The sequence below is a fragment of the Amphiprion ocellaris genome, chromosome 12, assembly GCF_022539595.1.
Source record: "Amphiprion ocellaris isolate individual 3 ecotype Okinawa chromosome 12, ASM2253959v1, whole genome shotgun sequence".
NCBI classification, from domain to species: domain Eukaryota; kingdom Metazoa; phylum Chordata; class Actinopteri; family Pomacentridae; genus Amphiprion; species Amphiprion ocellaris.
In genome coordinates this window covers 17,299,272-17,327,204 of record NC_072777.1, presented here as the reverse complement: position 1 = coordinate 17,327,204, position 27,933 = coordinate 17,299,272, and the positions used below count along the sequence as shown (strand labels likewise).

Genomic DNA, 27,933 nt, shown 5'->3' with positions numbered 1-27,933 from the left:
TTATGGACCTGATGGTATTTTTTTCTATGGCAAGTGAGAATTGTTTGTGCTATGCTCAAACCATTTAGTTTCAATATATAGGCAGTGCAGTCAAGATTGCAGAAATGTCACTTGTAGCTTGTCATGGCTGTTGACAGAAACCTTGTAAAACTCATTGCGTCCACTGATGCAAGGCACCAGTCAATGTCTGATCCACCTTTTTGACTCCTGTTGACTGGCTCTGATGTAAACAGATGTGAATGTGTTTGACCAATACACTATGCTGTCTGTCTGTTGCAGTAATGCAACTTGGCCCTTTATCCACTTTACAGCCTGCACTTTGGATTTCCAACAAATTACATCTCTATGAGTCACTGTTGTGATTAGGAATTTGAGCATTTTCATTACCATTATGCTTCAGTTATTGCTGGGAGATTAAAAGCTATATGAGATACAAAAGATATTATTTTGCCTGACAGCACTCCATAGGAAAAAATACTGGAAAACCCAGATGCTGGTGGTTTCATTACGCAATTCCAAAGAGTTTTTGAGGAAAAGAAAAATATTCATTACTATAAAGTTTTAGTGATTGCGAACAGACGGACAGGGAACGTAGTTGATATTGATCTGCTGAGGCTAAGAATAATGTTCAAAGACAGCAGGCTTCAGGGTGTAGGCTGGTCGGGTTTCATTAAGTGTAAACATTGTCAGGAAAGAAAAAGCCTGAAATTAGAGAAATCCAGGCAATGGGGAATGAAGTAGGGATAGAAAGCCAGTAAGAGAAGAAAGAATAAACAATTCATTTTCTTCTTTTTTAAAATTCCTTGTGCCACCTCCTTTACGCTGCAGCCAGCTCAGGATAGATGATAGAGCTTTTTAGCCATGGTGGTGGCTGCAGTCCCTGGCTCTGACATGAAGCTGTGGGCAGTAATTCCTGGAACACACTGCCAGTGCACTGTGTGGACAAGGATGAAGCACCCATCACTGCCTTATGTCCAATTCCAATAACAACCCCCACATGAATGACCTATATGGGCTTTTAATAAGTGTTTAAACAAACAGGCACTTGCATCTGCTTTTGTTTGATGTGTTTCAAGGACAAAGTAGTGTCTGTTTGACAAAGTGGGCTTCCACCTGCTGAAATGCATTGCCATGATGATAATAGCATTTGACTTCTATTGACGGTTTTGTGACTAGCACCATGAATTGTTTCATCTTTGTTTATCAGTGTTTTTCCCATGGTTTTTGGCTAATTGCAGAGCAGAGTGGCTTGTAGAATGCCTATTAGCACCGTGCTGAGTTGAGAGACAGGCCAGTTAAAAAAAAAAGTTCATCTACTGCAAACGAAAAAAACCCACAAGTACTTACACACGTTTGAATGTAGACAAATTTTCCTCTTCCTTCTTCTAAAAGTACACTGACATACACAGGCATGTGTGTGTCCTGTCCACACACATACACACTTGGGCTTGTGTGTGTCCTGTCCACACACACGTACACACTTGGGCAAAAAGACATGAGGCAAAGATAAGGAGGACTCATCTTTTTTGCTCAAGCCCACACACAGAAAATGAAGCAGTACACGTGAGAGTACATCACTGCTGGGTTTGTATGTGTCCTTGCATTATCTACTGCCTGTTGGGTGCTAGTGTTTAAGTGCTGCTGAGAAAGCAAGCAAGCAAGAAAGAAAGAAAGAAAGAAAGAAAGAAAGAAAGAAAGAAGGATGAGGACAGAGGAAAGAAGTAGCAACAGAACAACAGAAAGAGGATAAAGCGGGGAGGGGGAGATGGGGAACACAACAGCTACTGCGCTTGCTGAGCTGAAACGTACAACACACAAGGCAATAATGTCCTACAGATGGGTTAGGTGGCCCCATACAGCAGGGTTAATTCCCTGGCATGGTGACCAGCCTCCTGCACCTCACAAATCTGGTGAATTTGTGGACAGCTGGTAAAGGCCAGCAAGTGACAAACAAGAGGGGAATACAAGTGAGTTGTACAGGAGAGAATGAGACATGGACAGTTGGCTTTGTGACCTCTCTGTGTGTATGTTTCTGTGGTAATTCAATTTTGAAAGCCTCTGTTTTGGAGCATTGCACATGGAGCCTAGACAATCTTGGGTGCTGACTCTATAGGCCTGATTTAATTACAACACACAAACTGTAATTATACACAATCACACCTGCACAGTACTGCCAGCCTTGACAAAGGTTTTCCTAACAGTATTTTCGACAGGAACAGTTTAACTTGCTCTAATAAGCATGCTTAGAGCACAAACCAGTGGTGTTCCCTTATTATCTTTAGTTAACATTCAGCTTGGACAGTGTTTTAGCTGATATATAACCTTCACTTTAACTGTTTTTGTCCGCTAGCAAATAGAAAAAACAGAACGGCAGGATAGTGCCAGCACAATATGGCGTGGCTATTTGATAATATTTTTAGGTCCTCCAGCTGGATGAAAATTTCCAGTGACAAATTGTCACATATGCAAAGCTTTCCATGAGTGCTGGCTGCTGGCCAACCAGCCAACTACTAATCTAAGACCAGCTGTTTACCTTATTATGTTAATGTTGAATTCTAATAATTTTTTTTGCTGCGATTCACAGTGTTTATGCATATTATGACCACTAGCCTTTGCTTCAAAACAATGTAAGTATGCATTACTTGCATTGTCAATCTGTCTGTATCAGTCCTGCCCCCGCATGTTTGACATGAATGTGAGTGTTTGCACGGTCAGTTGTGAGATTGTGTCCTGCGAGCATAGATTCATCTTCACTGCTTGACAAATAATAACAAAATAACTGATGACAAAACACATTCAGAATTGCATTGAATGCATGGTGACACATAATTGCTGACAGATACATACACAGGTACATAGCTACAGATACACAGATACATAGCTACAGATACATAGCTACACAGATTCCAACTTGATCATATCAACACAACCACTGACACTTAACACAGTACAAAAATAGCTAAACACATCCAGGTCCTTAATGCACACTTGCAAGCCTTGTCTGGCTGAATTTCAGATCAGATTGTTTTCCAGATTATTTCAGTTTGTCTTTCTACTTAACCAGCCTGGCAGTACACAGGTGAAGTCACTAAAAGGCCAAGCCTCTTCATCACCCCAGGACCCTGATCTGAAACCAGCTGTCACCAATATGCTCACAGCACACCAGAACAAAAGGTTAAAACTGTAAGCTGTTTGTCTAACATAATGCTCTTTGGCATAGTCATTCTAGGTCATTGGAGCTTGGGGGAGAAATGCTATTCTTCAAAGTATATAATTCATCATTTGATGTTTCAGTTATGGAAGGAATAGCAGTGGTTAAACAGTCGAAAACAGTCTGGTAACCACAGCCGTAGCACATTGCAGGAAGCTAGTTAAAAACCACCTCTCAGTTAGCTAGTGCAGAATGGAAGACTTTTCTTCAACAGAATATGTACATAAGTAATGGCAGCACCGGTAACAACAGGTAATGGTTTCAGGTGAACAATGTGCAAGCAGACATGCAGCAGAGACTGAGTGGAGCATTACCACCAAAACTGAAAGGATTCCTTGGATATGTGTTACAATGAGAGGAATTTGCCATGTGAGGGTAGTGGAAGACTTAAACCGCCTGAAATAACTGGCATGTTGTTCCTCCTGTAGCTGCACTTTTGGCGATTTTGAAATTATCCATCCATCCATTATCTATACACCGCTTGATCCTCATTATGGTCACTGGGGGGCTGGAGTCTATCCCAGCTGACTTAGGGTGAAATCTGGGGACCCCCTGGACAGGTCACCAGTCTATCACAGGGCTACATATAGAGACAAACAAACACACTCACATTCACACCTATGGACAATTGAGAATTACCAATTAACCTGAGCATGTTTTTGGACTGTGGGAGGAAGCCGGAGGACACGAGCGAGTACTATAAACCACCTTTTGTCAAATTTTGACAGGTCCCAATCAGAAGCTGCCACGTCACAACCGGAAGTCTCGCCTTACCACGCCCCCAACAGGTGTTCGTACCAGAAGTCCCGCCTTCCCCTACTCTAATCTGCCTGGCAACCCAAATCTGCCTGGCAACCCTAAGCAGAACCAACCGGAAGTCCCTCCCTCCTTAACTGACAGAGGTTTATCTAAGAAGAACCAGACGTGTCCCCCTCCCTCTCTGCATTCTCATAGACTCTTCCATTGTCCATCCTATGACAGAGCTTTTTAACAGTCTATGAGAGAAACCGGGAAATTTGAACAAAAAAGTTCTGTCTAGCATTATCTCCAGCTTTTCTCTAGCTTTTCTCCTCTCTCCCCTTCCTGCATCCTCTGAACCAAAATGCTACTGTCCAGTATTTCTCCCCACACCTCTCACCAGGACCAGAGGTGTCCGTGTGAACACAAGAACCCTCTTCCTCCCTACCTCTCCCTCCCACCAGAAGTCCCTCCTTAACTGACAGAGGTTTATCTAAACTGAACCAGCCAGAAGTCCAACTGACATAGGTTTATCTAAACTGAACCAGCCAAAAGTCCAACTGTCAGAGGTTTATCTAAACCGAACCAGACGTTTATCAGTCTAGGTGGGAGAAGGGGGAAAGTTGAACAAATATTCTGGATCAGCTTTCCTCCCCTCTCCAGGCACCGCATCCTGAGCTGAGAACAAAGAAGAATCTTTTTACAGTCTGTAAGTTACAGTTAATTTAAACACAAGACAGTCAATAAGAACTAACAGAAAATAAAACTTTAGCAATTTGAGTGTTTGAAATAAATCAATCAGAAAATAAAACTTTAGCAATTTGACTGTTTGAAATAAATCATTCAGAAAAATAAAAACTGACAGTCTTTAAACCAGTGACTGTTTGAAATATATCAATCAGAAAATAAAACTTTAACAATTTAACGGTAAAAACTTTTTGAAAAAAATTCTGTAATAATTAAATGAAGAAGGAAAAGAAGGTCCACTATTGGGTGGTACTAAATGATAAGAGCCCCCTCTTTGATGGCATAGAATGACATGGGATTCTTCTTAGATAGCATGGAGCGATTTTCACACTCCTGCATGTGTGTGTAAGGACAGAAGAGAATATACGACGAGTGATTCAACTAAAAGATGTTTCACCATCATATTCAATGGAATAAGCCTGGACATTTCGAGATCCTAAGAGAGTTGATGTTTTTTAACCTTTCTTTTAGTTAAAACTTTTTAATTAACTTGTAAATGCAAGTTGGCTGATCGACAAGTCTCAGGTGTTTTTTGAGGCAGATCAAAAATGTAAACTTCGACATAGTTTGAGATGAGATGGTATATTTGATGGGTTACTTATAGAATCAGTATCTTTAAACAAAACTGGATTTCAAGGATTCAAGGAAAAGTTACAAGCCTTTAGATGGAGCCAAGCCGAGAATACAGACACTTAAGTAGCTGCTCTGGATGTGTAATGTTTGGAGTACTAGGAAAAGGTCAATTTGAGAGGACTGGATGTAGAATACAAACTAGAGACTACGTCACAAACACGGAATTGAAAGAACATTGAGATGACAGTGTTAGAGGGCCCCCGATGCCCTTCGGGGCAAAGAGGCTATCCCTCGAAGATGAGGTCCAAGAAGCAGAGGACCTCAACTTTGGAAGTTGGTATGAATGTTCTAAGTATACCAGTTCTTATTGTTATGGTTATTCATAGTTTTAATGGTTACTGTTTTGCTCAAAGGGGTCTTGTGATTACAATTTGGAAAGGAGTGAGTATTGTTTTTTGCTTATATCAAAGATAAATTATGCATAACAGAGAGCTGAAAATAATTTCTTTTAATGTAAATGAGGTTTTAAACCCGGTCAAAAGAAGCAAAATTTTATCAAAATTAAAGAAGGAAAAAGCACAAATAGCTTTTCTTCAGGAGACTCATATGTCAAAATTAGAACATGTAAAGCTTAAGAAACAAGGTTTTAAATATGTTTTTGCCTCCTCGTATAAATCCACACACAAAAGAGGTGTTGCCATTCTCATTTCTAATAGCCTTACTTATGAACATGAATCTGAAATAGCAGATGACAGTGGACGGTTTATTAAGATCACAGGTAAATTGGAAGGAAATGAGGTAACTTTGCTAAACGTGTACGCTCCACCAGGGAGTGATTGGAATCTGTACAAGAAGATTTTTGGGATGATGGCTTCTTCTCAGGGGGTCGTAATATGTGGGGGCGATTTTAACTTTAGACTCAACCCAATTTTGGACTCATCAGGCAAAAATACCCAGAGTAACTCGTTGTCTAAAAAGGTGAAATCTTTAATGGAAGAGTTGGGAGTGATAGATGTGTGGAGGGACATGCATCCTATGACTAGAGAACATACACATTTCTCAGCCCCACATTCTGTTTACTCTAGGATAGATTATTTCTTTGTGTTTAGTGTGGATAGGCTTAGGATAAGGGATTCGAAAATCTCAACAATAGATTTGTCTGACCATTGCCCAATAATACTCATGGTAGATCTGAAAAGGAATATTAAAAGAACTCTATGGAGAATAAACTCATGTATTCTTAATGATTTAAAAACAGTAGAGGAAATTACGAGGGATATAAAAGAGTTTTTGGAAATTAATGATGATGGTATAATTAAACCAACAATCATATGGGATACATTAAAAGCTGTATTAAGAGGGAAATTGATTTCCTTAGCTGCACACATTAAAAAATGTATTGGTAAAAGTCTAGCGGACTTGCAGACAAAGTTGAAACAAATGCAAACAAGAGATGGCCTGAACACTACTAACAAAATAAGAGATGACATAAAAAAAGTACAAAAGCAAATTGATGATATTTATAGTTTAGAAATTCAAAAGAATCTGACATTTTTGAAACAAAAAAATTATGATGTGGGAGCAAGATCAGTGAAAGTCCTGGCTTATAAGTTACGTAAACAGCAAATGGAGAACACAATTTATAAGATTAAAAACCCTAGAACTGGCCAAATTGAAGAGTCAAGGGAAAAAATTAAAGAATGTTTTGAGATGTTCTACCGGGATCTATATAAACAGCCAGGGGCAGCAAGCGAGCAGCATATTGAAAAGTTTCTTAATGGCTTGGAGCTTTCAAAGGTCAAGGACTTTCAAAATGAAATATTAACTAAGCCTATTACAATTAAAGAAGTCAATGTTGCTATTTCTAAATTGAAATCAGGAAAATCCCCTGGATCAGATGGGTACACGGGTGAGTGGTATAAATGCCTAAAATCAAGACTTTCAACATTGTTAGTAAGAACTTTCAATTGGGTCTTGCGGACAGGTGAGACACCTCCCTCCTGGCATGAAGCAGTCATTTCGGTTATTCCTAAAGAAAATAAAGACAAACAGGAGAGTGGAAATTACAGGCCTATGAGTGTCCTTAATGTGGACTACAAATTGTTTACTTCTATCCTGGCACGTCGACTGGAGAACATTCTACCAGATATTATAAATTTAGATCAGACTGGATTTATACAACAGAGGCAGACAACGGACAATATCAGGAGGACTTTGCATATCGTAGATCATGCTACACGGGAAAAAAATTGTGCTTTAATAGTGGGTCTCGATGCAGAAAAGGCCTTTGATTCTGTTAGGTGGCTTTTTCTCTACAAAATAATGGATAAATTTGCATTTCATAGTGCGTTTATAAAAGTGATTCAGTCCCTATATTCAAAACCAACAGCCAGAATAAAAGTCAATGGTGATCTCTCAGACTCCTTTATGTTGGAAAGAGGAAGTAGACAGGGTTGCCCATTATCGCCACTCCTATTTACATTATTTATTGAGCCTCTTGGACAATTATTAAGGCAAAGTACCAAATAAAAGGAATTACGGTGGCTGGAATCGAACACAAGGTGGCAATGTTTGCCGATGATGTGTTGGTTTACCTGAAGGAACCAGAGAAGTCGTTCAATGGCCTGATGATTCTACTAAAAGAGTTTGGAAATTTGTCAGGCTATAAGCTTAATATTTCAAAAACACAAGTTATGACACTAAATTTCACTGCCTCGACAGATTTGCAAAATAGATATAGTTTAAGCTGGGAATCTCAGGAAATAAAATACCTAGGTGTAACAGTGACCAAAGATCTAACAAAGCTTCTACAAGCAAATTATGAGCCATTGTCATTAAGGATTACAGAAGACTTGCACAGGTGGAGCCTTATCCCCTTTTTAAGTCTAACCTCCAGAGTAAACACTATTAAAATGTCAGTCCTCCCCAAACTACTGTATTTATTTAGAACACTTCCAATAGAAGTTCCTGAGGGACAGTTTGGGGAATGGGACAAGCAGATATCACGGTTTATTTGGCAGGGAAAGAGACCACGAATTAGATTTGGTACACTGCAACTGAAGAAAGAACAGGGGGGATTGGCCCTCCCCTGCCTGAAATACTACTATTATGCATCCCAGTTAATACCACTTATTCTCTGGTGTAATGAAGAGTATAGGCCAAAGTGGAAGGAATTAGAAATTAAAATGGTAAATAAATTTCCCTTGCAAGCAGTGATAGGGGACAGAACTTTAGGGTTGTGTGTGGAAGAGTCTGGAAACTGTTGGATAAATTTTACATTAAAAATTTGGAATAAGGTCGTCAATTTAACAAAAATCCAGAGGATGTTAAACTTCTTTAGATGGTGCGCATTTGACTCTGAATTTCTTCCTAACGGAAGAGATTTTACCTTTAAATCCTGGGTAGAAAAGGGTCTCACAACCTATTTGTCATTTACCAAAAATGATGTCTTTTTAAGTTTCCAGACACTTCAAAACAAACATGACTTAAGAAAAAATGACTTTTATAGATATCTCCAAGTCAGACATAGTTTTATTTCAAAATGCAATACTTCAAATTTTTCACAGTCTGATAAGGCATTCTATAAAATACTGAAATTGGCTTATGGTTCTTTGACTAGCAAAATGATTTCCAGAATATATAATGCTCTTTTCACTACAGATAAAAGTAAAACACTGTATATCAAACAGAAGTGGGAGAGAGAGGCTGATATTACTATCTCAGAGAATCAGTGGGAGGAAGTTTTCTCATTTCAGTGGTCTTCAACTAATTCTTTATTCTAGCGAGAGCATTGTTGGAAGAATGTGGTTAGATACTTTAAGAGCCCTATACAGGGTAAATATGTTACTGCACCAATGTGTTGGAGATCGTGCGGCTCTCAGGAGGCTAACCATTATCATATATTTTGGGCTTGCCCTAAATTAAATACATATTGGAAAAAGATACATAGAACACTTAACTGTGTATTTGCAACTGACATACAACTTAACTTTGAAAACCTTTATTTGGGCTATTCTAATTATTTGGATCGGAGAAGTGATAAAAAATTGTTACAAGCCCTTTTGGCGGCAAGTAAAAAAAATATTACAAAAAAGTGGCTGACTCCAACAGCTCCATCTCTTAATGGTTGGATTGATATAATTTTTGAAATTTTTAAAATAGAGAAACTGACTTATACACTGAATCTAAAAAAACCCGAATTCTATGTTATCTGGAAAAAATGGATCACTTATATAACCCCAATGAGAGCGGATTTTTTTATGACTTCTCTAAGTCGCATAAGTGCTTTGGTATAACATCACTCCATAATTGAATTTTTAGGCTGCAAACTCCCCCTTATCTGTACAAAGTTTGTACGTTTGCTGGTTCTTTTGTTTTGCTTTTTTTTTTTTTTTTTGTTTTGTTTTTATTTTGCCTTTTTTTCTTTCTCGTTCTTTTTGTATATCGGGGCTTGTGAGCGAAATGTACTAAACACAATACTACAAGTAAAAGATGCCCAAAACTGTATATAAAAGGAAAGTCTGTACTGCATAAAGAGTGAATTGGTAACTGTAAACATGTGCTCTTTCCTAAAAAAAATAAAATGTAAAAAAAAAAAAAAAAATACTGGATTTCATGTTTTTGTACTAATACACTAAGGTTCAACTTCAGTGCATATTCCAACCATTTTCAAGCTTTTATATCTGATTAAATGCTATTCAGGAGCAAATGGAATAAATATTTTTTAAGGAAAAATGCAATAAAAAAAAGCAAAAAAAAGCATTACATTTTGCCAATGTTTTGTATTCTACCCAACTTTGCTTATAATAGCAATAATTATCACATAACACCTGTCTAAAATCACAAATATAAAACAGTAAAAAAAAAAAAAAAAATCAAACGGACAACTACAGGATGTTCAGTGAACTCAAGCCAATGCTTATTTAAAGTGAAGCTGAGTCCACATACACTCCTAAACTGAAGGTTTGTCACTTGCTTTTGCTGCACTCCTGACAACAGTAATGTTGTTTTTTCTACATAATAAACCATCAAGACAGTTCATCAATTCAATTCAATTCAATTCAATTTTATTTATATAGCGCCAATTACAGTCAAATTGTCTCGAGACGCTTTACAGAACCCATATGCCTGACCCCCAGAGCAAGCCAAAAGGCGACAGTGGCAAGGAAAACACCCTTTTAACAGGGAAAAAAAACCTCGAGCAGAACCCGGCTCTAATGTGGGGGGACCCATCTGCCTGCTGGCCGGGCGGGTTGAGAGGGACAGAAGAGGTAGAGAGGTAGAGATAGAGGGGTAGAGGTAGAGATAGAGGGATACAGATAGAGGGGTAGAGATAGAGAGGTGGGGGGGTGGGACACAAGGACCATAAAACACAGCCACACATCTGAAGCATCCAGCATCCAGCTCTGGGACCAGGGACACTCGGAGAAAGGACACAGAAAGAAACAGAGTGAATGTAATGCAATAATGGTATATATAGTAAATACATAGGTAGTTAGAGAAGGACTCAGTGCATCAAGAGAGGTTCCCCAGCAGTCTAGGCCTATAGCAGCATAACTAGAGGCAAACTAAAGGGACGTCAAGAGGGGAAGTTAGTTGTGCAAATGAAAACACCAGCTCACCCCGTCAGGGTCCACCAGTCAGCCCTAACTATAAGCTTTGTCAAAAAGGAAGGTTTTAAGCCTGGTCTTAAAAATAGAGAGGGTGTCCGCCTCCCGAACCCAAACTGGGAGCTGGTTCCACAGGAGAGGCGCCTGATAACTGAAGGCTCTGCCTCCCATTCTACTTTTAGAGATTCTAGGAACAACAAGTAAGCCTGCAGTCTGAGAGCGAAGAGTTCTGCTAGGATAATATGGTACTATCAGGTCTTTAAGATATGATGGAGATTGGTTGTTAAGAGCTTTATATGTCAGAAGAAGGATTTTGAATTCTATTCTAGATTTAACAGGAAGCCAATGAAGAGAAACCAATATAGGAGAAATATGATCTCTCTTGCTAACTCCCATCAGTACTGTGGCTGCAGCATTTTGGATCAGCTGTAGATAACCTCATCACATAAAAAAAAACTCATAAGCTCACTAAAAGAGTTGAGAGACGTAATCACACGTATAATGAAAAATTGGATAATAAACACATACTACCAGATAGTTATGGCTATGGCTAAGCTATTTATTTATTTATTTTACCAAACAAAATGTTTTCAGGCTTCAGGTCTCTGTGCAAAATCCCACATGAATGGAGTTTCTGTAGTCCTTGCAGTAGCTATGAGTTTAGATTTCTTTAAAATACGTGAAATGTGGAGCTAAAAATGCATAAACTAGTTTTGCTGTATGGTGAATTGTCTCACATGTCAGTATTCAAATCAGTTTACATGAACTCAACTGTATTTTGTAAGTATTATTATAGTCATTGCAATATTATAATTTAAAAAAAAATTAAAAATATATATATTACAATCTATGCAGTTTAGAAGGGTGACTATGACTGGACACTGTTTCAAATGAATCTCCTGTGTTGCAGGTAGCAGGGTGCCTGGTGCATTACATACTGAGAGATGGACAATAACTCTATCAAACAACTACACCCTACTCCAAGGTTCTATCTGGGCAATCTCAAAATGTCAGAACGGGTAACTTCCCTTTAGAAAGGCATTAAGGTATCACTGGCAGAATGCTGTGTAAATCGACAGAAGCATGCTTTACCACTGAAGAATGCCTTCAAGCCATCACAAGTATGTGCCCAGACAGACACTTCTGATTGCTTCACTTCATACATTAAACGTATCATAAAAATAATATATGTGTACACTTTAGTTACTATTGCAAGATTGTATGTCTAGGGTGAATGTCATCCTTAATTGACTGAATATGGTAAATGTCTGTTATGCGTTCACAGGTTTCACACACTAAGCCGATCACAAGGGAGCCACAAACAACAACAGTAATAACAATGGAAATAAAGTAAATAAATAAAGTTAATAAATATCCTAATAAAGTTTATAGCAAAATTTAATACGTAAATTTATGCACTGTTATTTTTTTACAGGACGGAACCCATGTAGCCAGTTGCTCTCCTCAAACATCAGATGAGACTGACATTCAACACAGTGCTGACAGTGATCAGCCAGGGAGTCTGGGATATATCATCTTCTCACACTGAAGATGATATTTCTGTCATTGAAAAGGTAATTATGGATTCTTTATTGGGTTTTTTTTTTTGGCCAGGGCTAGTAAATAATAATTATAACTATGTGCAGAAACTATAATAAAAATGTTGCGAGATAATTTTTAGCACTCATTGTCTTGCTCTTTTTTCTATATTTCATTAAATAGAACCACAGGCTTCCCTTATTCAGAAACAGAAGATATTCAGTCTAAAGACCAGGCTGCCTCCATAGATGAGGATGGTAAGTTTTTCCACGACATGCAGTATTTTAATAGAAAAAAATATCTGTCATATTCAGTATGGCTTTCATTCATTCAGTTACTTTAAATAAGTTATTTTTTTTGTTTCTACACAAGTGGTTTCAAGAAACCTGGACACAGAGGATTCTGAAGCAAGGGCTACTCTTTCAAGAGTTGAAGTTGAAATTGAAGACACCAAGAAATTGCCATTCAATCCAAAACGTATATTTACAGTACAAGAATATTACCGACCTGGAACATTGCAACATTTATTTTTAAGAACTGATTGTGGTCTCACAACAAAATGTGTTGTCAGTTGTGTAAAATGTTAATTCATTTATAGGGAACCCAAAAGTTTCTGGTCCAAGAAAGAACGGGTCATCAGCATTTTAAGAGATTCCTCAAGGAAATGAAGATCCCTGGCAAACTAGATTCCTGGCAAACTAGATTGTGAAAAATGCTTACGTCTCTCAACTCTTTTAGTGAGCTTATGAGTTTTTTTTATGTGATGAACTGTCTTGATGGTTTATTATGTAGAAAAAACAACATTACTGTTGTCAGGAGTGCAGCAAAAGCAAGTGACAAACCTTCAGTTTAGGAGTGTATGTGAACTCAGCTTCACTTTAAATAAGCATTGGCTTGAGTTCACTGAACATCCTGTAGTTGTCCGTTTGATTTTATTTTATTTTTACTGTTTTACATTTGTGATTTTAGACAGGTGTTATGTGATAATTATTGCTATTATAAGCAAAGTTGGGTAGAATACAAAACATTGGCAAAATGTAATGCTTTTTTTTTCTTTTTTTTATTGCATTTTTCCTTAAAAAATATTTATTCCATTTGCTCCTGAATAGCATTTAATCAGATATAAAAGTTTGAAAATGGTTGGAATATGCACTGAAGTTGAACCTTAGTGTATTAGTACAAAAACATGAAATCCAGTTTTGTTTAAAGATACTGATTCTATAAGTAACCCATCAAATATACCATCTCATCTCAAACTATGTTGAAGTTTACATTTTGGATCTGCCTCAAAAAACACCTGAGACTTAAGTCGATCAGCCAACTTGCATTTACAAGTTAATTAAAAAGTTTTAACTAAAAGAAAGGTTAAAAAACACCAACTCTCTTAGGATCTCGAAATGTCCAGGCTTATTCCATTGAATATGATGGTGAAACATCTTTTAGTTGAATCACTCGTCGTATATTCTCTTCTGTCCTTACACACACATGCAGGAGTGTGAACATCGCTCTATGCTATCTAAGAAGAATCCCATGTCATTCTATGCCATCAAAGAGGGGACTTATCATTTAGTACCACCCAATAGTGGACCTTCTTTTCCTTCTTCATTTAATTATTACAGAATTTTTTTCAAAAAGTTTTTACCGTTAAATTGTTAAAGTTTTATTTTCTGATTGATATATTTCAAACACTCAAATTGCTAAAGTTTTATTTTCTGTTAGTTCTTATTGACTGTCTTGTGTTTAAATTAACTGTAACTTACAGACTGTAAAAAGATTCTTCTTTGTTCTCAGCTCAGGATGCGGTGCCTGGAGAGGGGAGGAAAGCTGATCCAGAATATTTGTTCAACTTTCCCCCTTCTCCCACCTAGACTGATAAACGTCTGGTTTGGTTTAGATAAACCTCTGACAGTTGGACTTCTGGCTGGTTCAGTTTAGATAAACCTCTGTCAGTTAAGGAGGGACTTCTGGTGGGAGGGAGAGGTAGGTAGGAAGAGGGTTCTTGTGTTCACACGGACACCTCTGGTCCTGGTGAGAGGTGTGGGGAGAAATACTGGACAGTAGCATTTTGTTTCAGAGGATGCAGGAAGGGGAGAGAGGAGAAAAGCTAGAGAAAAGCTGGAGATAATGCTAGACAGAACTTTTTTGTTCAAATTTCCCGGTTTCTCTCATAGACTGTTAAAAAGCTCTGTCATAGGATGGACAATGGAAGAGTCTATAAGAATGCAGAGAGGGAGGGGGACACGTCTGGTTCTTCTTAGATAAACCTCTGTCAGTTAAGGAGGGAGGGACTTCCGGTTGGTTCTGCTTAGGGTTGCCAGGCAGATTTGGGTTGCCAGGCAGATTAGAGTAGGGGAAGGCGGGACTTCTGGTATGAACACCTGTTGGGGGCGTGGTAAGGCGGGACTTCCGGTTGTGACTTGGCAGCTTCTGATTGGGACCTGTCAAAATTTGATGAAAGGTGGTTTATAGTACTCTCTTACACGGAGAAAACCCACGCATGCACAGGGAGAACATGCAAACTCTGGGTGCCCGGATAGCTCAGCTGGTTGAGTGGGTGACCCGTGCAGAGGGTCTATAGTCCCTGACGCATCGGCCTGGGTTTGATTCCCGCTCACAGCCCTTTGCTGCAGGTCTTCCCCCCATTCTTTTCCATACTTTCCTTGGTGCCTCTCTACTAAATTATCAAATAAAGCCAGCAAAAGGCCAAAAAGAAAACCCTCCATGTAGAAAGATCCCGGGAATGCCGGGACGCGAACTTAGGTAAAAGTCCTAGCCACCAAGCCACTGTGCAAACCCAATTTGAAATTATGTATAACATAAAAATAATAAAAGCTGAAGAAAAAGCAAGACTGCTTTTCTTTGCTAAGTGAGGGTGACCCCTCATGACCTGCACTTAAATGTCTGTTAAATTTCTTATATCTGTTGTCCCTTTAATTCATCACCCTTCTGTAGCTTTCATTGGAGGACTAATTGAACTGCAGATACCATTAGGTATTTTCCTGAAAAAGGCTCAAGTGATTTCCCTCACTTTAAAAAATATCAAATTGAAAGCTGTACCAAATGATTCATGGTTTTCAGCGTCAGACACTGTCGACACCTCGTTGTCACTGGTAGTGTGCTTCCTATCACTCACAAATGCACAAACACTGACTGCCACAGTGCAAAACCCCGGCACACAAATGTATTCTCACATGCACATATGCAAGTACAAACCAGCGCGAACTAACACACACTCTGTCAAACGCATGCTCAAGTTGATTCCAACACATTCACATATTTTATACTCAAATGGAGGGAAATACACACAAATATGTGCACACTGACCATCCGGACAGGTCAGCATCCTTAAAGTATTGATGTGAGAGAGGTGAAATGAGAAGCAGACAAAAAGCAGCAAAGATGTGACATGGTTTATTTCCTGTTTAATAGATTCAGATAGAAAAAAACAGGAGCCCTTGTTAAGCTTGGAAGCGTGCATGTGCACAAATGCATTCACAGCCAAACACACATGCTGACTGATTAATGTGGATCCTTGTTATGCTGACAGTCCAGACATTTAAGCTGGCAAGGTTGTGGTTGTTGTAAGCAGTTTCCTATTAGAGCTTCAGAAAATATGAAAAAGGAACATACTGTACGCACAGGCACACACTTCCTGCCCCTACTTCCTGCTAATATGAAGCCACTGAGAATGCTACATGAAAATGTGAAAATAGGTTTACACTCCTCCTTAAAATCATTATACAGGAAACAGTCTCTGTCGGATAAAATGGCATATTAATGTTTATGGACACCTCAATCCTCTACAGCCTCCAGCTACAGCATATTACCTTTTTCTCTTCCTTTTTATATATGATTCGGCTTTGGCCAGTGGCCCTCAGAGAGCATATATGCAGCTGCTCAGCAACAAAAATGTGCATGAATTAGATATGAGGTTGACATAGAAATGTAACAGATCTGTTTGCTTTCGCACTGCATTGCTCTCCTCCTACTGTGCTGAATAAACATGAGCGTATCTTGGTAGGTAGACAGATTAGTCTAAAATTGAAAGCCATATATCAAAAATAAAATAATAGAAAATAAAAAATGTAAAAAAAATGGTTTAGGTTGTTAACGTACAAAGCATACAATTAACAAGCAATAATTACCTGACGGAAACAGATCTAATATGAATATCGCCATAAGCCAGCAAGCCACTCAAATCCCCACACACACACACACACACACACACACACACACACACACACGCCACACACACACACACACACACACACACACACACACACACACACACACACACACACACACACACACACACACACACACACACACACACACACATGCCACACCCACACACACACACACACACACACGATTTAATGAAAAATAAAGCCTGGAATCAGTACAAGGAGCTCTGGTTAAAAACCTCAGTTTGCAACGAGTTCCTCCAACCCCTGCCTAAGGCCCAGAGGTTGAACTCTGGCCAATGCTGCCTTTGGCAGACGGTCCACCAAGAGCACTGTTACAGATGCCAGATACATTAGGAGAATGTTTTTTGTTTTTTTTTAATCTTGTTTAAACTTAATGAAAAGTTTTTTAGTTTTGTTTTGTTTAATTTTTTTTTTTTTAGAATTAGTCAACAAGGAAAACAAGTTGATAATTACTTCAAATGGGAAATGGCAATAACTACAGTTGAAATACAAGGAAAAATTGATTATTTTTTCTGCTTCTTGTGACTGCAAAAATGTTACCATTTCTATGGTAACACTTTCATGCTATGTCAACAATCATTCTTTAACTTCCCAGGTGAACATGACATTGTGCCTGTCCCTTTGGGCTTGTTCCATAAAGTGCAGTAAGAAGTTTTTGGTACTCACACCTGACTGAAGTGAACCTAAGAAATCAGTTGGGTTCCATAAAGATCCATTCATGTTGCACAACCAGGCAAATTCAAGACAGGTTCAAGTAGTCAAGATAACTGTGTGCATACTTTTCTTAAGCAGACTGAAGGGTGGAACATAGATCAGATTGATCAACCATGGCAAGCAGCATTGTTACAGTGAGAATGCCAGAGTCCACTGCAAGTGACTATTATTTGAAACATATAAATCAAACATCCATCCATCTGGAAGCCGGAGTCTATCCCAGCTGACTTAGAGTGAAGGCAGGGGACACCTTGGACAGGTCACCAGTCTATTACAGGACTACATATACAGACAAACAATCACACTCACATTCACACCTATGGAAAATTTAGAATCACCAATTAACCTCAGTATGTTTTTGGACTGTGGGAGGAAGCCAGAGTACCTGGAGAAAACCCACGCATGCACAGCGAGAACATGCAAAAACCAGGGATCTTCTTGCTGCGAGGCAACAGTGCTAACCACCGACTACTATGCAGCCCTAAATCAAATATCTGATAACCAAAAAAGGTCATACAGCTGCTAGAAACAAAACCAGAGAGAAAGGCTGCAAGAAACTGCTGACTGATTAATGTTACTCACTGAAACGCAGGATGAGGTATAAGTCACTGATCATTTCAATTGGATTTCCTTCCGTTATTTGTGTGTTGTAGTTTTTTTCAGGATGCAACATCAACCATTTTACAGTTTTTTTCAGTCGCTTTGGTACATTTCTCAGATCAGAACTGAAATTCTCAAAACTACTTGTTCAATCTTCACATCATTGCGTCACTTGTGCACATCAAAAAAGCAGTTTCTCATTTCTTTGAACAAATTGCAAATGCTTTGGTACATCCATGCAAATGATTATGTACAATTCTCTGCTGTTTCCTACATTATCAACTGCTTATGTCATGTTGATCAGAATGTATTGTAATGGGTCTCTGTTGAATAGTCTCACCCCCCACAACATTTAGGCATTAGTTAATCGCATAAGTCTTTACATGCAAAATGGTTGAACAAGTTGTCATAATATGTCAAGGATATTTCTATACTTTTCCATTAGACATTTTTTTCTAAATCTGTCCTGAATTGGTAAATTGCTCACAGGTCAATCTTGACTTTTTCTAACTAAGGAAAATGTGTGAAGGGTTAGGGTTTTATGAAATTGCTCAAAGACACAAGAGAAGATATTTGTGATGTGGATGAGAATTTGTGTCCCAACAGACAGGAATGTCAGGAGGTGTAGGAAGACTGTACTGTAATTCCTACAGCACTGCATGTACAGTTTTCCCTAAGGAGAGTGTCCTATGTTCACATTTCTACTTTTGTTTTTTTTCTTTGTGCTATGCAGCGCTGTTTTCCTTTCTGTGTCACAATAATGTGGTCTGTCAATAAATTACAATAGAAACTGTAAAAACGTAAATGTGACTCTTGTCCAATCTCTTGCAATCAATCTCCCACATACACTAAGATGTAACTTACAATTTACAATAATTGTCATCAAAACTTTAGCCATAGTTTGCATCAGAACATCCCTCCATAGTACTATGTTATAATGACAACATGACTAAGCAATTTGACTGTCATATCCAACCACAATGGAACAAGGACTTGTCATTCTGATGACACTGACATGTTCATTGACACAGATATTTACTGTTGAGAAATGAACTAAGAATTTTGAGCAAGAGACTGGCTTTTGCAGGTAATCCATGGTGTTTTGCTATTTGTACGAGATCTTTTGAGAAATGCACTTACTGTTTTGCAAATGTCGAGGATGATTTGAGAAATGTACCAATGCGACTGAGAAAAACTGTAATAAGACATTAACTTCCCTGAAAATATGATTTGTAAGTTTTGGGTGGCTTTCTTAAAGATAAAATATACACTACCATTCAAAAGTTTGGGGTCACCCAGGCAATTTCATGTTTTCCATGAGAACTCACACTTTTATTCATGTGCTAACATAATTGCACAAGAGTTTTCTAATCATCTATTAGCCTTTCAACACCATTAGCTAACACAATGTACCATTAGAACACAGGAGTGATGGTTGCTGGAAATGGACCTCTAACCTTCTAACAGAAACTATGCTTAATAAAAGCTGGTGCTTTACGAATGTTCTATCTGTCCTTGCTGACCACAAAAGTAGCATGGTGTGGTTTCATACCACTCCGTTTAAACTGTGTGCACAAATATCTTCAACAAAAATGTCCTCATAAAGTCACTGAAAAGCACAGTTGATATGCAGGCGGACGGGCGGGCGGGCGGGCGGGCGGACGGACGGACGGACGGACGGATAGATAGATAGATAGATAGATGACACAGAGTATTCAAATGATTCAAACTATAAAAATATAATCAAGAATCCTCTCTTAACAAGAGCAAGAACAGTGTTTTGCTCACTGCTCATGGTGTCATACACTCTGCTCCTGCCTCCAGCCCTGCCAACATTCATTTGAAAAAAAAGTAAATCTCATAAGATATTTTAAATGGTTCGAGGGTAATCTGGGGTAAATAAACACAAACTACTTTCATAGATTTTTGGTATTTTTTAATTTATGCACACAAAATGTGCACATGTTTAAACAGGTCATTATTCAAGACAAAATAGGGTCAAATAAATTCAGTATTGATCATTGACATTTTTTTTCTGCCCACATGAAGAACATTCTCTTCCTATAAAATTGAATTACCAACCTTGAAGTTACTGAGTAAATTTTATTTAAAAAAATTTGAAAAAATAAACATTTTAAAGACCGTGGCCCAGTGACTTCAGCATTTGTCAAATGCAGCAACAATAACTAGCAGGAAGGCAAACTGGAGTTTCTGCTGTTGAAATTAGACAATGTATACACCAGTGAACAACATTACTACTTCAACTTTAGCTTCTTAGCTTAGTTTGCAACAATTGTTTGGCCAACTACATTTGCCTTTAAACATTATAAACCCAAACTGCAATCATTCCTTCATCGTTACCAAGTGTTGTTGCCTATCCTCATTCATATATTCTAACAATAGTTTATTTGATAGTTAGCTAGAAATGAATGAGCCACCTGTACAAATATCATTAAGAATCCTTTATCAAGAGCAGAATAGATATAGATACATGCATGCAAACATGTACATACACTGAATGTATGTTTTGGTTCAGTGATGAGGAAGGTGAGCTGCAGACATCAAAGCATGCATCTGGAAAAGATGACTTTTTTCACCAGAGGCCAGGCCACTCCACTTGAGCTGATTGATTTCCCATCAGTTCTGTATCCCTGATAACTGCATGCCTGGAGGGCTGCAATGACTCCAATATTTCACCGCTACATGCCCGCACAACCACACTCTGTCTAAAGCACGGTTTTCAGTATGTGCAAGAGTGTACATATGGAGGGTTTACACACTTGTGTTGTGTGCGTTCATGTGTGGCACAACACTAGCAGCTGGCTACACGATGACATTTGCAGTAATGATATGCCAAACATTGTACACATGTACAAGACAAGAAGGAGCTTTGCATTCTCCTCCTGCTGTAAGTCACTCTTTCTATTCTTGTTAACAATCCTGCACTGAGGTGAAAAGGGTGAGCTGGTGGCAAAAGAACATTCACAGTCAAAACAGAGATAACCACTATGCCAATGGTGCTGAAATTTATGATATCATAACACCAATATGTCTTACTCAACCATGGCAGTAAATGATCAAAAATACACATTGGCACATTCCTTTTCTTCTCTCAGAATTGAAGTCTTTGATTTATAAATGGCCAGTGCTTTATGAGATGCTGAACAGATTGCCAAGCTGCCTTGCAACAGAGAAGGTGCCATTTCGGGTGGCAGAGGGTTGGATCTAATCATAGATTGGCACTTGCTATGTTAGACTGTATATAGACAGAAAGATAAATGTCTTATCTACCATTCAGGGCAATTTGTTTCTCTGTTGGAATAACAGCAATTTATCAGGTCTAGCCATGACCCTTACCTAGTTACCTTTGTAATTTGTGTTCTTGCCAAAGCCATTATGGTCTTTTTCTCAGCATAATTATTATCTCTGAGGATGCTGCAGACAAAACATTTCAAACAGTTGGATAATTTAAATGCCTTAACTTTACAATGTGAAACATTCTAGCTGTTTTCTCTCTGATAAAACTGCATATATGTTTTTGCCACTGTCTTGTTACATAAAGAATAATCTTTTATCTTACAGTTCTTTAAGCTATACTTGGATAAGAGCTTAATTAACACTTACCCAATGAATTTTCTCACTCTTCAGGGAACACCAACAAATCCTTAATGGAATGGGCTAAATGTGTGTTCACTACTTACTTGCCTGATTTTGAAAACTGCTGGTTTGTACACAAGTCTGCCAAAGAGAAGAGAAGTGGTCCAAAAAATCTATAATGAGTCAAACTTTGACTAACCATCGGAATTTACATACAGGTTTTACTCTTTTAAGTATGCAAACTTTTATGTCTCACTTTTGGCTTTCCTTCGGTGTTCTCTCTCTCTCTCTCTGTGTGTATGTGTGTGTGCGTGTGTGTGTGTGTGTGTGTGTGTGTGGGTTGTGTGGGTTGTGTGGGTTGTGTGCTGATTAGAGAGGGAAGCAATCAAGCATGGAAAGTGGTGCCATTTTTTTTCCAACTGCTGTGCTTACATTAGCATAGATCATGCAGCAATCCATAATACATGGCTCGTTAACAAGGTTGGCATTTTTGATCCATAATAAAGGAGTATATTTTCAAAGAGTTTCCAGGGTTAAACACGTGATGGCTGGAGGCTGCTTCCCCTCTTCCACTCCCAGGCCACGTTATTGTACAGTATGTACAGTATGGTAGCTATTGATTCACTGTGCCATTTGGTTATCGATTGGAGTGGAGGCCATTATGTCAGTGAGATTATAGCCCTCTGTAGCACAGTGATTCTGAAGTGGAAAACCAGTGGCTGAGAACCAATGAGATGAGCTGAGTGCTCACTGCATCAGATGCAACAGCAGCTGTGTTTCAGCTAATGACATTGAGCGAAGCACAGCACAGAATCACACAGCTTTGCATAGCATGCCACAACCTCGGCCATTAGAGCCTAGCACAGCAAGGACAGAGCACTCTCATTTCTCTAGTTTCTATTTGTGCTGAGATAGAAACATTGAAGCTAGAATAATCACACTGACTGCTTGGGATGCACAGATTTTTTTTTTTAAATCGGTGCACCTTATTGTGGCCTTATATTCTCCATGGCAGCAGCGGCCTCCCAGACAGTCTTCCGTTGATCATGAAATTGAACACAATTCACTATGCAGTCGGGTAAGGGGGAGGGCTTTTCAGTGGCCTAGGATGATTAGGACGGGGGATGTGGAGCGAGGAGGGTGAGTGGGCGTTGACTGCCGCTGCCTGCTCTTTGCCCATCATGTATTTATAGCAATATTGAATTTAATTGCTTTTCCAGCAGGGGCTTGGATTTTAAGAGACCCATAAATGGAATTCCAGGCATGCAAGAACATGATCCACTGTGCAATGAGCGTGTAAAGTGCACACTCATGAAAAGAAACTCAGTCTGCAATCTGCGTAATGTAAAAATCTAAAGCAAAGCCCATCAACCTACTGTGTCCTGGATGCCAATGTGGCCTTGTAACTGTTGACCCTTTGGCTGTGTGCTATGCCATGTTTCTCAGTGAGGCACAGTTTGAGACAGGGCACCAGTTAAGCGCTAACCCCATGGGTGGCAAGTGCCATGATAAACTGGCCCTGCTTTTATGATATGAGGAGTGCTTCGAAAAAAATACCCTCAGCTGAGCGTCTTATGTGTCCTCCAACCCTGGCAGTTTCCCTGTTAACAAGACAAAAGCAGTTTACAGAAAGGTAACAGGCAATTGTGGGGTCTGCCCTCTATAAGGCCACCATTCAAATTCAAATTCATGGTCTGTTTATTGGATAATAAATTGACTGTGCAAGATTAATTTACATTTAGTTCATCATTCCAATGATTTAGAGCAGCCATTTCTATACAGTAGTGCCCAGAGCTTAATAACCCTGAAGCAAAACTGGCGTGAGGCTTGAGGCTTCAATACATGCTTTCTTTCTTTCAAGGACACCAAAGTGGAGCCCTATGGCAACATCTCAGATTCACACTTCTTGCTTCCTCCCACTTAATTCTTGTCACTTGCAGTCTGAGACAACATATCAGACACACTTAATGCAGTGCCAAGAGTTATCACATATTCAGTGTAATCAAAATCCTAATGAACATTATTAAAATCAGGGCTTTAAAGACTGAGGCTTGCATCACTGTGGGTTTATACAGTTGATGTGGAAGTGTGTGAGAGTGCATATTAAGGACTACAGCATTAGAGCCTGATAGAGTGCCACAGACAGACACAAAATTTTAGGGGTCATCTCTTATTCAAAGCAGGCCTGATTTGGGCACTTTTCTTCCTTTAAATTTTGAGAAATCCTTTCATAGAGCAAAACAGCTGCACCAGACAGCTCAAGGAATGCATGGAGCGAGAAAGAACACAAACTGGGAGGCCACATCAATTTCAAACACCAGAAACCAAAAGGTCACATGTTAAATCCAAGCAACAGCTAAAGTGCTGCTGGGATTACAAGAGTCAAAATATATATAACCTTGGATGTGACAGTGTTGCTAACTCTTTAGAGCTATATGTATGCCTTCAACTACTGCTCATTTTCATTACTGATTAATAAGCCAATTATGCTCTGAATTAATTGCTTGGTCTATGAAATATAGGCAACAAAAGAGAAAAGATTCCCAATGCAATTTTCAGCTCAGAGAACTCCAAAATCTAAACCCTAAAATATTCAGTTTGTTATTACATAAAACACAGAAAAGGGTTACATTTCTGTTCTTATATTAATCAGTTAATCTACTGATGATGTCAGCTTTTCTTATGATTGGAAAGAAATGATGTTATATACCTATAGGCATCAATGTATCATCTTAGGGATGCTTTAAGGGTCATTCTAGAAATGGAGGACATTTTACTTCTCACGCATCAAATTTCAAATAATTTAGTAAAAAAAACTGACATGCAGTTGTTTAAATTTATTGTCCTGAGACCAAATCCAAAAAAAATTAGAAGAAAAGAATGTTTGAAAATATTTTTAAAAATACCAAATAAGTCTGGAGTTCCCCCTAAAATGCCATTTTTCTCTTGTCCCACCCCCTCATGATCAAATTGAATCTCAAGTAAAACAGTTAAAATTTAATTTAAATCTCTTTTTTGGTATTATTTTTTTCCATTGATATCTCTTTATTGTGAGACATTTTTTAATCAACATAATATTTTAATTAATAATAATTATTAGGTATGGAACGTGTGTCCCACAACAACCCTGTTAGCATAACCTTTTTAGCTGGTAGAAGAAGACGAAAACTGAATCACATGAAACACTGGAATTAACATCATCAAACAGTTTTCCAAAAGAATGGGTAGAGCAAAGCTATGTCCTCTCTTCTATTTAAAAAAAAAAACAATTACAATGTGGTCAGCCTTGATTGAATGTCTCACTCTACCTCATGCAGTCCTGTTATGCATATTATCAGGATAAGACAAGTTCTTTTTACTTTTTTTTTTTTTCCATCAGTAAGTTTGTCCTCTTGGTCAGCTGTAATAACAGCTAGCTAAATATCTAGCTTCTACTCCTGAGAATAAGCTAACTTTAGCGTGGATTAGCAACCCTTTTACTGTGATTAGAGTATGGTTAGCAAACAACAAATAAAACATCCATCCATTATCTCTACACTTATACACTATACACTTAATCCTCCTTAGGATCACAGGGTGTTGGAGTCTATCCCAGCTGACTTAGGGTGAAGGCAGTGGACATCCTGGACAAGTCACCAGTCTATCACAGGGCTACATATACAGACAAACAATCACACTCACATTCACACCTTAGAGTTAGAGTCAATTTAGAGTTACCAATTAACCTCAGCATGTTTTTGGACTGGAGAACCTGGTGAAAACCCACGCATGCATGGGAAAAACATGCAAGCTTCACATGCGAACTGGGGATCTTCTAGCTGCCAGGTGAAAGTGCTAACCACCAAGCCACTGTGTGCAGCCCACAAATAAAACATGCAATAAAAATTGTATTATTGATGTGTAAGCTGAGCCAATCAAGCCTTTGATAGTTTATTACCTTGATGAATATGTAGCATAAAATTGTAAAAGAGAGGGTTTATTTTTCAAAAATTTTGAAGCCCAAATGTCTTCCAATTCTGGAATGACCCACATGCACATAAAGCACCAACGCTTAGGTTGAAGACTTAGCAGGTGCCACAAACACTCACAAATTGAGTCAGAAACTGCATCTCCAGCTGTCATCTCTGAATAAATAATGGAAAAATGTTCCAGTAATTGTGTAAGCTAAAAGGGAGGAGCACCTGTCTGGGGCTTATTACTGAAGCTACAAAAACAGTGGGCTCATGAGGGTTCTATACGCCAGTGGTGGTGGTTAGACGGACGTGTGCAGTGGGTGCTGAGGATAGGGGAATGCCGAGGGCGGTGTGTGTGTGTGTGTGTGTGTGTGTGTGTGTGTGTGTGTGTGTGTGTGTGTGTGTGTGTGTGTGTGTGTGTGCGTGCGTGCGTGCGTGTGTGTGAGTGAGTGTGTATGTGTGTGTGTGCTGAGGGTGGGGGGCCTCAGAACATGGATGGTCTGATTTTCCGTGCAGACTGGAGGCACGAACCGCCGCTCCTGGCCGGGCACGCGCTGACTCTTCAGAATAAACAGCTGCCTTAAATAAACCTGACGGGAGCAATCGGAAGCTCGCGGTTTTTCGACGCGCAGAGACAACGACAGCGATAATAGAAAACGTCTAACGATTACTTTCGCCGATTTTTGCCACATCACACCAACAGTCCTCTACTTATGCGATAAAATACAGTCGTTTAACACCAACAAGACCGAGTCAGAAGTAGAAAAGGCAGGAAGTGGCAGAAGTGACAAAAAAAATTCCATTATGCTAAAATTCTAGCGTAAACTTACCGGTCATGAAACTGTGCTTACTGTGAATTCAACCCAACCAACGTTTGTAGCCTAATGTCTGACTCTGGCTTGTGCATCTTTGCCGTCTCTCCCTGAAGCAGCGTCAGCGCGTTCAACATACGGTAGGAGAGTGATGTGGTGGTGTCTTTTCTAGCCTGCTCCTTTCCACCAACATGTAGGCACGGACACAGCGTTACGTCCACCTCTCCTCACTTACCTCCGGATGGTGAATCGCTGCCCAGGGTGCTGAAATGCTCAGTCTCTGTCCAAGGTGCTGAATATCATTGCGGGCTCCGGGGAGGCTTTGTAAATCCGCTGCGAGGATGTGCCGAAAACACCGGTCTAACAACTGCCACCGCCGTTAAGTTACGGTCAAGAAAATCCCACTCCCAGTCTCGTGTCAAACACAACACAGACAGCGCGAGAGGCAGAGCGATCGTGTTTAAAAGTGTAAATTCACATTTAAACAGTAAATGCTGAAAGTGGAGCCCTCTGGCTAAACGGAGCTGCTTTGGCAAGTGTGACTGCTGAGGCTTCTTGGCTAGTTGCTTCTTCCTCCGGATGAGCTAAACAACCACCGTCTCTCTATCTCTCTCCCTCTCTCTCTCTCTCTCTCTCTCTCTCTCTCTCTCTCTCTCTATCTATCTATCTATCTATCTATCTATCTATCTATTTGTGTTGCAGTGACATGAAGGAAAGCAGTAGCTTAGCATTCTATAGAGTACAACAATAGACACAAGCAAAATTTCTTCTAATACTAACATATACATCATTTGACGTTAGCTTCATTGGACATGATGTGTTAAAGAAGCATTCAGTTCCATTTAATTCACTACTACCACTGTGCACAAAAAATCCCTCCATTAATGTTACACACACACACACACACACACACACACACACACACACACACACACACACACACACACACACACACACACACACACACACACACACACACACACACACACACACACACACACACACACACACACACACACTAGGGAGAAATGAATTGAATTTATGGTCAATTTACTTATGCAGAAGGAACAGCCATCTGTTTCGGGCCCCTCCTGCTCCGTCATTTAGTCTTTTTCCTTTTATCTCTAACAGAGCAACAGTTTTATTTATTTATATATTTATTACTGAATATTTCTTTGGTAAATGACAGCTACGTTGGAAGAAGGATTGTTCTTCAAAGAAAAATTCCAATCTGCTAAAATAAATAAATAAATAAATAATGGTATTGTGCTATTAAAATGTGTAAGAATTTGTGGTCAAAAATATCATAATGTAGTGTCAGGTCCCTACAAACTCACCCAATTTGTTTGGGAGCACCACTTAAGCATAGTTGCTGTTGACACTCATTAAGTCACAATATTTTATAAATGCAGTTTCATGCATGAAAATGTCACCAAGCGCATTGTTTTAGGACCCCTAGTTATCCAAAATTTGCCAGAGAATTCCACAAATAAAACCATAATGGTCATCCTCATGATGGAGTCAGAGGGAAATCTAGGTGATTGGTAAGTCATTTTCTGGTGACCATTGATATATATATACAAAACACTTGTCCCGGTTCTTCAATAGATGTTGTAGTATTTCACTGGGTGA

The 27,933-nt window shown here is 39.0% G+C and overlaps 1 protein-coding gene across 2 annotated transcripts in view; it reads right to left on the bottom strand.

Annotated features, from left to right (window-relative positions):
* tmem121ab (transmembrane protein 121Ab) overlaps positions 1 to 26,885 on the bottom strand; it is a 57,183-nt gene extending 30,298 nt beyond the window's left edge. Inside the window, exon 1 of one of the 2 annotated variants that reach the window (XM_035950429.2) lies at positions 26,537 to 26,885. The gene's annotated coding sequence lies outside the window, so the exon portion shown is untranslated. Of the gene's footprint in view, positions 1 to 26,319; positions 26,457 to 26,536 lie in introns of those variants that run through there. The other variant, XM_055015656.1, reaches the window with a different exon arrangement.
* Positions 26,886 to 27,933: the final 1,048 nt, after the last annotated feature.